Below are 14,599 nucleotides of genomic sequence, written 5' to 3' on the forward strand. Positions count from 1 at the left end.
TGCTTAAAGTCCTTCTTTGGTTCCCTCATCCCTCTCCAATTACTGCCCATTTCTCTGCATCCCTTCACAGCTTAATGTTTCAAAATATTTGTTTGCATGCCTATCTCTATTTCACATTTTATCACCTCAAAATTCTCAAATTATGTCTCTTCCATTTCACCATTTCACCAAAACCTCCTGTGTCAAGGTTACCATAATCTCCATGTTGTCAAGTTCAATGGACAATTTATTTTCTCATCTTACTCACTCTCTGTTGTGTTAGATCCAGATGACCACTCTTACACCACTGATTTTCTTCTTATCTCGGTCTACGACAATTTCTTCTCAGTCTCTGTTATAGACTCTCTTCCGATGTCTAAATATTGGTGTTCTGCAGGGCTGCTTCTTTCTCTCTTCCTAAATGATCGATTTTTATAGCCCAAGATATCATCTACATGCTGATAATGACCATATTGGTATCTCCATCTCACTGTCTCATTTGAACTCCAGTCCGACATATCCAACTACTTGATTCAACTACCTACTTGGGTTTTCTACTTGGATACATCATAAGCGTCTTAGTCTAAATATGCCCTAATGGAGCTCCACTTAGTACCTACCTCTAGGCCTCATCTATGCTACTCCATCTACTTGATTCCCGTTCTCCTCACTTATCCTTCAGGTTTCAGGGAGACTCTTCTGCCCTCTCCCAACTAATATTCCCTTCTAATGCTATTGATATTTCTCAGGTGGCTCAGTAAGGAATCTGCCTGCAATGCAGGAGATGCAAGAGACATGGGTTCAATCCCTGGGTTGGGAAGATTCTCTGGAGGAGGGCATGGCAACGCACTCCAGTATTCTTGCCTGGAGAATCCCATGGACAGAGAAGACTGTTAGGCAACAGTCCATAGTGTTGCAAAGAGCTGGACATGACTGAAGCAACTGAGCAGCACACACACATGCAATTATTCATGTGTGATTGTTTTCCTCTCTCCTCCACTGGACTGTGTTTCTTGAAGGCAGGATTATGTTTATTTTCTTCTCCATCATATACCCAACTCACAGTATAGCGCCTGGCATACAGTAGATGCTCAACAGTGATTTGCAAAACGAATGAATAACTAATGACTGGGTTTTATATTGCCTTGGAAATGCAAGTCCCTGGACAGGGTAAGGATACCCCTAGGACTGTTATCCAGTTTCAGAAATTAGTGTCAAGGAAAGACCACAAAATTTCTTTCTAGGAAATCTGAAAAATTTTCAAATAAATGTGTCTATTCATTTATGTAATTGCACAGAACACTTCTCCAAAGCTCTCATTCTAAGTACTTCAGTAAAATAAGATAATGAGTCAGAGTGTTGAAAGGAGACAAACTGCCTTGGAACTTGAGTTCTTGGAAGAATCAGAGTCAACACCCTAAGTGTTGCTTCTCTTTAAGGAGGGATGTTGATTTGAAGGACCAGAGTGGGTTCATCAGCGGAAACTGGGACACCAGATTCAAGCCTGGGAGATGCGTTCTTGGTTGATTACAGATTATTCAGACCCAAAGAATGAAGTCTGCTTTATATTGCTGTAGAAAAAGTATTAACTTGGCTAAGTGAAGTTAGCCTCTGTTGCCTGGTTTCCCAAATACATATGACACCTCTAAAGTGTCACGTTCATGACTCATTCACTCATAGACAGCTTTAGAAGATAAGGATGAGGTTGAGTATAAACAACTGAGGCAAAACTAATGATGCCTCTTGCAGAAAAGGCAACCCAGAGGTTGGGTTGGCGATATATAAAAGAAGACAGCAGTGGGGAACTGATCAATAAAGAAATATTTTATTTGTTTCAAAGATAGCATGCTTCAAAATTAGCTGCTCTTTCCAAAAAGAAGAATTTCTTCCAGTTATTCTATATAGCCAGGGAAGAAATTGACCTCTTTGGGAACCAGCCTGTATCAGAGAGGAATCAGCCTGAAAGCAGTGGAAATGGACTCTGACTACTTAAACTAGAAAAGGGGGGTTTTGGAAGGATAGTGAACAGCCCTAGGACTGAAGAAAAAGCTGAACAATCAGACACCCGAAAGGCCAGTTATCAAGGGAGCTCCAGGGTTCTCAAGTGATCAACATTTCTTTAGGAAACTACTATCCGATGACTGAGATTCCAAATGAGAGCCTGACTGACCTACACCGAGTGCCATATGCCTGCTTCAGTGGGAGGGGGTTGGAAGCCTGAGATTCTTAGTCCCACCAAAGCCAAAGGGAGTAGAGAGAGAGAAAAAAAAAAAAAAAAAGATTCACAAAGGACTCGACAGAGCAGACAAAACAAGCAATTCATGATTCTGATGGTGGTAGAGGTGTCAGTAACCAGATTAATGAATTAATTCATTGTGAACCTTATCAGCATTTATATAATTCAAGTAATGTGACTATGAGCTGTGTTATACAGATGAAATAAAAGACACTGATCAACATTAAAGAAGTTACCATGCAATGTTGGGAGGCAATTAAAAAGACATATGAAATTGTTCGAGTTATGGTTCCTTGGGTTGCGAGAAAACAAAACTCTTTCAGAGTTACTCGAGTAAAGAATAGTGTTTATTGCAAGGAAGCAGAGCTCTCAGAATCAAAGGACATGAAATCCAGTGCAGTCGAGCATCAGGGGAGATGGAGAGGAACAGAAGCAGCTGGCTGCTGACTCTATTTCTCTCTCTTGGGCCACGGGCTCTTTTCTGCTCTTTCCTTCTTGTCAGCTCCATTTTCCTTTCTCTGCAGAACAGCTTCCCCCTTTTACTCATCAACTTGCAAACGGCTGCCATTACTTTCAATTTACAAGAGTTTCTCACCACCAACTGTCAGCAATCTTATGTCTCATATCAGGTTCTCAAGATAGAATCTGTTCAGCCTCACTCTTCTCTTGGTGCAAGGTCACACAAAGTCAGATTTCTAGGCAACTAGTGGCTCAGACTGTAAAGAATCCGGCTGCAATGCAGGAGACCTGGTTTTGATCCCTGGGTTGGGAAGATCCCCTGGAGAAGGGAATGGCTACCCACTCCAGTATTCTTGCCTGGAAAATTCCATGGGCAGAGGAGCCCGGCAGGCTACAGTCCATGGGGTCACAAAGAGTAGAACGTGACTTAACGACTAACACTTTCACTTTTTTGCTTTCAACATACTGGCTAATTTGGAGTCAGGGGGTCATCCCTCATTTAGTCCAGCCCTAGCTGTGTGTGTGCATGGTTTTGGGTGGGTGTTGGTCAGAAGGAGGTGTTTGTGTGTGAAACTATAGGCAGGGCAGAAAAATGGTTTTAAAAATTTTTTTTTTGGAGTAGAGTTGCTTTATAATGTTGTGTTCTTTTCTGCTGTACAGCAAAGTGAGTCAGCCATACATACACATATATCTCCCCCTTTTTGGATTTCATTCTTTTACAATAATATAATTACGATGAGTTAAAGAAGATAATGAAAGATGATGCTGTGAAAGTGCTGCACTCCATATGCCAGCAAATTTGGAAAACTCAGCAGTGGCCACAGGACTGGAAAAGGTCAGTCTTCATCCCAATCCCAAAGAAAGTCAATGCCAAAGAATGCTCAAACTACCACACAATTGCACTCATCTCACACACTAGTAAAGTCATGCTCAAAATTCTCCAAGCCACGCTTCAGCAATATGTGAACTGTGAACTTCCAGATGTTCAAGCAGGTTTTAGAAAAGGCAGAGGCACCAGAGATCAAATTGCCAACATCCGCTGGATCATGGAGAAAGCAAGAGAGTTCCAGAAAACCATCTCTTTCTGCTTCATTGACTATGCCAAAGCCTTTGACTGTGTGGATCACAATAAACTGTGGAACATTCTGAAAGACATGGGAATCCCAGACCACCTGACCTGCCTCTTGAGAAACCTGTATGCAGGTCAGGAAGCAACAGTTAGAACTGGACATGGAACAACAGACTGGTTCCAAATAGGAAAAGGAGTACGTCAAGGCTGTATATTGTCACCCTGCTTATTTAACTTATATGCAGAGTACATCATGAGGAACGCTGGGCTGGAAGAAGCACAAGCTGGAATCAAGATTGCCGGGAGAAATATCAATAACCTCAGATATGCAGATGACACCACCCTTATGGCAGAAAGTGAAGAGGAACTCAAAGGCCTCTTGATGAAAGTGAAAGAGGAGAGTGAAAAGGTTGACTTGAAGCTCAACATTCAGAAAACAAAGATCATGGCATCTGGTCCCATCACTTCATGGGAAATTGATGGGGAAAGAGTGGAAATAGTGTCAGACTTTATTTTTTTGGGCTCCAAAATCACTGCAGATGGTGATTGCAGCCATGAAATTAAAAGACACTTACTCCTTGGAAGGAAAGTTATGACCAACCTAGATAGCCTATTAAAAAGCAGAGACATTACTTTGCCAACCAAGGTCCGTCTAGTCAAGGCTATGGTTTTTCCCGTGGTCATGTATGGATGTGAGAGTTGGACTGTGAAGAAAGCTGATCGCCGAAGAATTGATGCTTTTGAACTGTGGTGCTGGAGAAGACTCTTGAGAGTCCCTTGGACTTCAAGGAGATCCAACCAGTCCATTCTAAAGGAGATCAGTCCTGGGTGTTCATTGGAAGGACTGATGCTAAAGCTGAAACTCCAATACTTTGGCCACCTCATGCGATGAGTTGACTCACTGGAAAAGAGTCTGATGGTAGGAGGGATTGGGGGTGGGAGGAGAAGGGGACGACAGAATGAGATGGCTGGATGGCATCACTGACTCGATGGACATGAGTTTGAGTGAACTCCGGGAGTTGGTGACGGACAGGGAGGCCTGGCATGCTGTGATTCATGGGGTCGCGGAGAGTCGGACACGACTGAGTGACTGAACTGAACTGCAAGAAGATAAATGACTGATGTTGATAGAGATGGCTCAATTGTATCCATGTTTTGGACACATATAGTTGAGAGGATAAAAAAGATGTAACAGAAGCTTGATGAGGTAGGACAGAGGGAAGGTGTGGTGAGCATTTATTGCTTCTGCCAGATGAACATTCCCTCCCTTTTACCTATGGTGCTCACCACACCTTCCCTCTGTTTCTTTCATCTCTGAAATCTCCTCTAAGCACTTCTAATCCTTACATCTATCCCAGAAATTTTGACATTTTGTGATTTTATGTTTATTTAGTTGAAAATATTGTCTTTTTTCTTTTGGTTTCTCCTTTGTCAAATGCATCATTTGTAAGCATGTTGTTAATTTCCAAACATTTGGCTTTTTGCAGATATCTTTATGTTAATGATTCAGTTAATTTCATTGTGTTCAAAAGACATCCATTATATAGTCTTGATCTTTTTTAATTATAGGCTTTTTATGGTCCAGAATATAGTCACTCTTGGTAAACGTTACATGTGTACTTTAAAAGAATGTGTATTCCATTGTTGTTGACTGGTACGTTCTATATGGGTCTGTTTGGTTTGGTTTATTCATGTTTTGTTTCTGTTTCAGTTTGTGGGATCTTAGTTCCCTGACTGGGGATTGAACCCAGGCCCCCTGCAGTGGAAGTGCAGAGTCCTAACCACCGAACCACCAGGGAAGTCCCCATTCATGTTTTCTATATTTTTAGTGCTCTTCACCAAGTTGTTCAAGTACTGAAAAGTGTTAAAACATGCAACTGCAATTGTGGATTTAACTAATTCTTCCTTCAGTTCTATCAGCTTTTTACTTCCTTTTTTGAGGTTCTGTTATTAACTGTATATACATTTAGGTCTGTTCTCTCCTCTTGATGCAGTAATCAATTTATTATTATAAATGTATCCCTTTATCTTTTAATATTTCTTGTCCAAAAGTGTTTTCTCTGTATTAATGTAGCCCCTCAAACTTACCTTCAATTAGTGCTTTCACGGTGTATCTTTTTGCATTCTTTTACTTTTAACTTGTTTGTGTCTACAGTTTTAAAGTGGGTTCTTATAGATAGAACAAAATTGGTTCTTGCTTTTTTTAATCCTATCTAACAATCTCTCCTTTTAATTGCAGTGTTTAGATTGCCTATATTTAATGTGATTATTGATATGTCTGGGTTTAAATCTACCATTTTGCTGTTTGTTTTCTATTTTCCTATTTGTTTTTCATTCCTTCTTTTTCCTTTTTTTTGTATTATTTTTATGATTCCAATTGATCTCTTTGTTGGCTATTAGCTATACCTCCACCTTGTCTTGTTATTGGTTCCTGTACCATTTACAATATATTGATACATCTTTAACTCATCACAGTCTACTTTCAGATAGTGTTAAACCATTTCATGTGAAGTATAAGAAGCTTTTCTCTTCTTTTGTACTATTGTTGTCGTGTTTTACTCCTATGTATGTTATAAACACCATGGGATGCTGGTAATATTTTATTTTCAATAGACAGTTTTACTTAAAGAGATTAAACAGTGGAAAATGTCTTTTATATTAGTCCACATATTCCTCTCGATTCCTTTGGGTAGATACAAATTTCCAAATAGTATTCCTTATGCGTGAAGAATTTCCTTTAGTATATTTTGTAGTGCAGCTATGCTGGTAATGAATTTTCTCAGATATTGTTTGCTTTAAAAACTGTTTAGCTCACTTTCATTTTTGAAAGATACTTTTGTTGGGCACAAAACTCTAGTTGATAGCTTTATTTTCTTCTGATTTGCATAGTTTCTGACATAAAATATTCTGTCATTTTTATCTTCATTTCTCTGTACATAATGTATTTGTTTTCCTCTGACTGCTTGTAAGAATTTCTTTTTAAACATTTTTTCAGTAATTTGATTATTAAGTGGTCTGTTGCATTTTTATTTTATTTTTAATCAATATTTGTATTGAAGTATAGTTGATTTACAATATTGTGTTAATTTCTGCTGTGCAACAAAATAATGCAGCCATACATATATATATTCTTTTAAAAATATTCTTTTCTATTATGATTTATCATAGGATAGTGAATATAATTCTCTGAGCTATACAGTAGGACTTCATTGTTTATCCATTCTATACATAAAAGTTTATATCTCTTAACCCCAACCTCCCACTCTATCCACAGGGAACCCTACTCAGTGATCTGTGGTGACCTAAATGGGAAGGAAATCTAAAAAAGACTGGATATTTTTGTATACTGATTCACTTTGCTATACAGCAGAAAGTAACACAACGTTGTAAAGGAACTATGAAAGTGAAAGTGAAGTTGCTCTGTCGTGTCCAACTTTTTGTAACCCCATGAACTGCAGCATGCCAGGCTTCCCTGTCCATCACCAACTCCCAGAACTTGCTCAAACTCAGGTCCATCGAGTTGGTGGTGCCATCCAACTGTCTCATTCTCTGTCATCCCCTTCTCCTCCTGCCTTCAATCTTGCCCAGCATCAGTGTATTTTCCAGTGAGTCAGTTCTTCACATCAGGTGGCCAAAGTATTGGAACTTCAGCTTCAGCATCAGTCCTTCCAATGAATTTTCAGGACTGATTTCCTTTAGGATTGACTGGTTGGATCTCCCTGCTATCCAGGGGACTCTCAAGAGTCTTCTCCAGCACCACAATTCAAAAGCATCAATTCTTTGGTGCTTAGCCTTTTTTTGGCCCAACTCTCACATCCATACATGACTACTGGAAAAACCATAGCTTTGACTAGACGGACCTTTGTCAGCAAAGTAATCTCCTTTTTAATAGGCTGTCTAGGTTGGTCATAGCTTTTCTTTCCAGGAACAAGCAAGCTTCTTTTAATTTCATGACTGCAGTCACCATCTGCAGTGATTTTGGAGCCCAGGAAAATAAAGTCTGTCACTGTGTCCATCGTTTCCCCATCTATTGCCATGAAGTGATGGGACCAGATGCCATGATATTCATTTTTTGAATGTTGAGTTTTAGGCCGGCTTTTTCACTCTTCTCTTTCACTTTCATCAACAAGCTCCTCAGTTCCTCTTCTCTTTCTGCCATAAGGGTGGTATCATCTGCATATCTGAGGTTATTGATATTTCTCTTGGCAATCTTGATTCCAGCTTGTGCTTCTTCCAGCCCAGCATTCCTCATGATGTACTCTGCATACAAGTTAAATAAGCAGGGTGACAATATACACGTATTCCTTTCCCAATTTGGAACCTGTCCGTTGTTCCATGTTCGGTTCTAACTGTTGCTTCTTGACCTGCATATAGATTTCTCAGGAGGCAGGTCAGGTGGTCTGGTATTCCCATCTCTTAAAGAATTTTCCTCAGTTGTGATCCACACAGTCAAAGGCTTTAGGGTAATCAGTAAAGCAGAAGTAGATGCTTTTTTGGAACTCTCTTGCTTTTCCAATAATCCAATGGATATTGGCAATTTGATCTCTGACTCCTCTGCCTTTTCTAAATCCAGCTTGAACATCTGGAAGTTCATGGTTCATGTACTGTTGAACCCTCACTTGAAGAATTTTGAACATTACTTTGCTGAGTGTGAGATGAGTGCGATTGTGCGGTAGTTTAAGCATTCTTTGGCATTGCCTTCGTTTGGGATTGGAATGAAAACTGACCTTCTCTAGTCCTTTGGCCACTGCTGAGTTTTCCAGATTTACTGGCATATTGAGTGCAGCACTTTCACAGCATCATCTTTTAAGATTTGAAATAGCTCAGCTGGAATTCCATCACCTTCACTAGCTTTGTTTGTAGTGACGATTCCAAAGGTCCACTTGACTTCGCATTCCAGGATGTCTGGGTCTAGCTGAGTGATCACACCATCGTGGTTATCTGGGTATTAAAATCTTTTTTATAGTCCTTCTGTGTATTCTTGCCACCTTTTATTAATAAATCTGCTTCTGTTAGGTCCATACCATTTCCATATCCATCTTTGCATGAAATGTTCTCTTGGTATCTCTGATTTTCTTGGAGAGATCTCTAGTCTTTCCCATTCTGTTGTTTTCCTCTATTTCTTTGCATTGATTGCTGAGGAAGTCTTGCTTATCTCCCCTTGCTCTTCTTTGGAACTCTGCATTCAGATCAATATACCTTGCATTTTCTCCTTTGCCTTTAGCTTCTCTTCTTAATGAAACTATCTATGGAACAGAAATAGACTAATGGACTGGCTGCATTTTTTAAATGTTTGATCTCCTTGGAGTCATTGAGCTTTTTTTAGATCTGTGAGTTTATAATTTTTATTTTCAATTTATTACTAGTAATGTTTTATTGTTAACAAGATCTATTTCTTTAAAAAATCTTTTCTAGCTTTATTGAGGTTTGATTGACAAACAAAAATTGTACAGTCACACCCCAAAGATTTTGCAAGTTTGGTTCCAGACCATTACAACAAAGCAAATATCCCAATACTGTGAGTCACATGATTTTTTGCTTTCCTGGTGCATATAAAAGTTAAGTTTATACTATACTATAGTTAAATGTGCAATAGCATTATGTCTAAAAAACCTGCATACCTTAATTTAAAAAATATTCTATTGATAGAAAAATGCTAACCATCATTTGGCAGTGCAGGGTTGCCATAAACCTTCAATTTGCTAAAAATACAGTATCTGTGAATTTCAATAAAGCAAAGCACAATAAAACAAGCTACGCCTGTATATATTTATGTTGTAACAACATGGTTACTTTAAGGTGTACAATATATGTATATTAATATATACATATTAATATATGTATACATTATAAATTAATGACCACAATCAATTAATTAACATTTCCATCGTCTCACATGGTTTCCATTTTTGTGTGTGTAGTGAGAATATATGATTTATTCTCTTAGCAAATTTCAAGTATACGTTATAGTATTATTAGTTATAATCACCCTGCTCCATGCTGTAATTAGATCTCCAGAACTTGTTTGTCTTATAACTAGAAGTTTCTATCATTTGCATGTTTGGTAATTTTTTGTTGGATGCTGACATTGTTGATTTTATGTAGTTAGTTACTAGATGTTATTGTATTTTTTGAAAAAATAGTGTTGGGTTGTCTTTATCTGACATGCAGTTATATTCCTTGGGATTAGTTAGATCTTTCTCAGGCTCAAAATTAGGCTTTGTTGGAGCAGATCCAAAGCAGCTTTTGTTTTGGGGTTAATTTAGACGATACCCTTTGGAAGACTCTAGTTGATGTCATTTGTACTATACGGTCTTTCTACTTTGGTGGTGGTTGTGATGGTTGAGTTGCTAAATCATGTCTGACTCTTCTGCGACCCCATGGACTGCAGCCCACCAGGCTCCTCTGTCCATGGGATTTCCCAGGCAAGAGTACTGTAGTGGGTTGCCATTTCCTTCACCACTACATTGGTGGCAATCTGAAATATTCTCAGTCCTGGGTGAGCTCTGAAAGTTGTTCAGCCTGCTAGTTTCTGGTGACTTTTTCATCAGCCTCAGGCAGTTTGATCTTATGCATGTGCAGGTCAGTACTCAACCTAAATTCAAAGGACCCTCTCTTCAGATCATTCAAGCTTCTCTCTCTTTCTGAGCAACTCTCCTCTCTCTGGTACTCTCTCATACAAATTCTGGTCACTGGCCTTTCTGAACTCTGGTTTCTATCTGCTCAACTCACCAGAATCACCAGGCTGTTTGGAATCCTTGTCCTTGAATTGTAGCCTGCAAATAGCCTTCAGGCAGTATTCTAGGGCAGTTACAGAACTTATCACATTTGCTTCTCTTCTCACTGAGATCATGGTCCTGTGTTGTTCAGTGTCTGAAAAATTGTTGTTTCATATATTTTGTCTGGTTTTCTAATTGTGTAATTTGAGATGGTAAATCCAATACCTGGCACTCCCTCATGCCAAAATGAATGCCCAGTATAATTGTTTTTAATTAGAAACATCTTCTAGTAAGCAGTATATGTGTATTTTATATTTTAAGACATTAAATGTATCTTAATGATGTATAATAAAAGACAACATTTCAATATCCTGTGCCATCCCATCTTAATCCCGCTATGTAGAAATAACTGCTTCTTTAATTACTTAGGTTTTCTTATTATAGATAATCCATATTTCTAAATAATATGTATCTACTGCTGTTTTTCATTTATTTCTGATGTTATCTATTGACTTCCTTTTATGGTAGGAAAGATTAAGCATTTTTATACCACATCTTGATTTCTCATCTTTCAACTTCCCAATAAAATTGTATCACAATTTTTTATATAACAAATAATTAGTTTTATATTATTATGACTATGCAAATATTGCTTACTTCAAACCCTAACATATTACTATGATTCTGTTTTATTTCTCCTTCAGTTTTTATTATTCAAATTCATAATTACTTAATTTAAAAATATATATTTTACCATTCACGTGTTCTTAATCCTTTCCAAATATTCCACTTTTAGGATATCATATGGAGTTCTCCTTCTCTTTTTATTGCAAGTGACTCTCCTCAGATTCTCTGTGATGCCAGGAAGTTACAAATCTGTTACCCTGGAGTCCCCCTGCCACTGTTTTCCTAAGTTGTATCCATTGCTTCCTGTTTTCTATGTCGTTATCTTTCTTGGTTTACTCTTTTTTTTGCTGAAGTATGTGCTATGTACATGGAACAACAGACTGGTTCCAAATAGGAAAAGGAGTACGTCAAGGTCGTATATTGTCACCCTGCTTATTTAACTTATATGCAGAGTACATCATGAGGAACGCTGGGCTGGAAGAAGCACCAGCTGGAATCAAGATTGCCGGGAGAAATATCAATAACCTCAGATATGCAGATGACACCACCCTTATGGCAGAAAGAGAAGAGGAACTGAGGAGCTTGTTGATGAAAGTGAAAGAGAAGAGTGAAAAAGCTGGCCTAAAACTCAACATTCAAAAAATGAATATCATGGCATCTGGTCCCATCACTTCATGGCAAATAGATGGGGAAACGATAGATACAGTGACAGACTTTATTTTTTGGGGCTCCAAAATCACTGTGGATGCTGATTGCAGCCATGAAATTAAAAGACTCTTACTCCTTGGAAGGAAAGTTATGACCAACCTAGATAGCATATTAAAAAGCAGAGACATTACTTTGCCAACAAAGGTCCATCTAGTCAAGGCTATGGTTTTTCCCGTGGTCATGTATGGATGTGAGAGTTGGACTGTGAAGAAAGCTGATCGCCGAAGAATTGATGCTTTTGAACTGTGGTGCTGGAGAAGACTCTTGAGAGTCCCTTGGACTGCAAGGAGATCCAACCAGTCCATTCTAAAGGAGATCAGTCCTGGGTGTTCATTGGAAGGACTGATGCTAAAGCTGAAGCTCCAGTACTTTGGTCACCTCATGCGACGAGTTGACTCACTGGAAAAGACTCTGATGCTAGGAGGGATTGGGGGCGGGAGGAGACGGGGACAACAGAGAATGAGATGGCTGGATGGCATCACCGACTCGATGGACATGATTTTGAGTGAACTCCGGGAGTTGGTGATGAATAGGGAGGCCTGGCGTGCTGTGATTCATGGGGTCGCAAGGAGTTGGACACGACTGAGCGACTGAACTGAACTGATGTGCTATGTAGTTTCCTAGTAAATGGATATCATTTTGGGTTCATTAAATACCTGAAATATCTTTGTTCCATTGTTAAATTTTGGTAGCTAGTTTGACTATGTGTAAAGTTTTAAGTTAAAAAAGTTTCCAATCAAATTGGATGGCCTTGATCCATAGTTTTTAGTATTGCTAAGTTAAAGTCTCAAATCATCATAATTCTTATTTCTTCTTTTCAAATTATTTTCACTTTGGAATATATTGTAATTTTCTCTCTCTACTCTGGTCCTTGAAACTGCATGTTGATGAACTTTTAAATGTAGCTTTTCTTCAATTATTGTGCTAGATAACTTGTGGGTTCTTTCAACCTGGAGATATATTTGAGATGTCCTCTACTCCTTTCCCGTAACTTTCTCTGTTTTTTTCTTTCTATGGCTCCTGTAAGCTGTATGATATAGTTCTTGGTTTGAACTTCTATTTAATTTTTTCCCTCTCCATTGGTTATCTCTTTGTCTTTTTGTTTTATTTTCCTTCAGATTTTTTGGGCTTTATTTTCTAGGCATTCTATTAAAGTTTTTTTATTTTGGCAATCATATATGCTAATTTCCAAGAGCTGTTTCTTAATCTTTGAGTGTTTTCTGTCTTAGTTTCCTGCTGGTTAATGTGCTTGTTTCTTTTTTTCTCCCCTGTATCTGACAGGGTAATAATTTGGAGCAAATCTTTTCTTCTGCTTTGTATTATCTGTTAGATAAAGTGTTTTTTAATCCGTGATTGTTTTGATCTTTCACTTCTGTGTTAGAGGTTGTTCTCAATTATTTGATGAGCTTTGGCTCTTCATATTTAACAGTAGGACACGAAAGTGTGTGTGTGTGTGTGTGCACGCACACACGCGTGTGTGCACACGCATATAGCGTGTGGGAGTGGGTGGTGGGGTTCACTTAAAAGATAGTTGGGCAAGTTGTTGGTCATTTTACTGGTGCTCCCCAAATGCCAGAGAAGAGCCCTCCAAGAGCCAACCAGGGAAGTGCCTGAATACCAGCATTCTGCCTGGAGTCCAGATGGGGACAAAAGAAGACTTGGACCCATCACTTCATTTTGCAGACTTTCAATTAATCTTTTTGTCATTAATCCTGCTCTCCACTTCCTAGGTGCCTCTGAACCCTGAACTTCTGTTAATTTTGCCAGAGAAGAAAACTCATATCTTCTACCTGGTGAAGAAGTAAGTGGGTTGGGAACCAAATGCCTTGATCGAGATGTTCTGGTTCCCCTGAATTCTTAGCCTTTCCAGGGTTTTATTGAAGAAATTGCTCTTCTTTTTTTTTTTCATCCCCTCCTCTGGTTTTCCTTTATCTTACTAAGCCAGTAACTATTCCTCCAACAACTTGTAGTCTTCTAAAAATTTATTATGATCTCTCATATTCTGATGTCCCCTTTCCCATTCCCATTGTGGCTTTAAAGAGTTTTTCTTTCTATCACATTAGTGGGGGCACAGAAGAAATAAACACATACTAGCAAACAGCCATTTTTGACCAAAATTTTAGCTTATGTAATTTTTATAAAACTTTCTTGTGCCTATAGTATTTCTTTTCTCCTTTTGCATTTATGGATTAGTATAGAATCAAAAGCATAAGTAAGAAATTAGATTTAAATAGCTAGAAGGACATTTATCCCACTTTTCTGAAGCTGAGAAGAATTGTAGAGAGAACGTGAGCCTAATGGAAAGAAAGAAAGCTCTGTATCACATGTTTTCTTCTTTTCCTTTTTAGTTAATGAGTTCACCTGTAAGAAACAGAACTGTGAATGCCTTGGACTCTTTAAGTAAGTAGGAAGTTCTAGAGCACTTTTCTTTGAGAAGTAAGGAGCTTTATAATGGTAGTTTTGTCAAACTCAGTTCTTGGCTTGGGGCAGGCCAGTTGACAGTCCAGAAAACTTAACTCCCCAAAGAAATAAAAACTCTACTAAGAAGCCCAACGCGTTAGTCCTGAGGGCCAGACATCATTCAGAGATTATGCTTGTGTATGCCCAAAGTCTATCCTCCCAGACCCCATCCCCAATGGGCCATGTGTCTGTGGAGATCCCATAGGATGGAGATAGAGCTTGCAAGCCTCATTCAGCAGGTAGGAACTGCTCCACAAGTGCTCTGTGTTTGGGGTGGGACCAGCTACCTACACAAGTCTTCTTTCAATGGAGAACAGGACTTTATTGTTCAATGGGTACAGA

General features: G+C 38.7%; 1 non-coding gene across 1 annotated transcript; it reads right to left on the reverse strand.

The window, feature by feature from the left end:
* Positions 1-5,469: 5,469 nt before the first annotated feature.
* Positions 5,470-5,542, reverse strand: TRNAG-UCC (transfer RNA glycine (anticodon UCC)). The gene has a single exon. It is a non-coding gene; the product is annotated as a tRNA-Gly (tRNA).
* Between the last annotated feature and the right edge of the window lie 9,057 nt (positions 5,543-14,599).

Source organism: Moschus berezovskii, chromosome 14 (assembly GCF_049115385.1).
Source record: "Moschus berezovskii isolate FMDL1 chromosome 14, NW_MosBer_1.0, whole genome shotgun sequence".
Classification (NCBI taxonomy): domain Eukaryota; kingdom Metazoa; phylum Chordata; class Mammalia; order Artiodactyla; family Moschidae; genus Moschus; species Moschus berezovskii.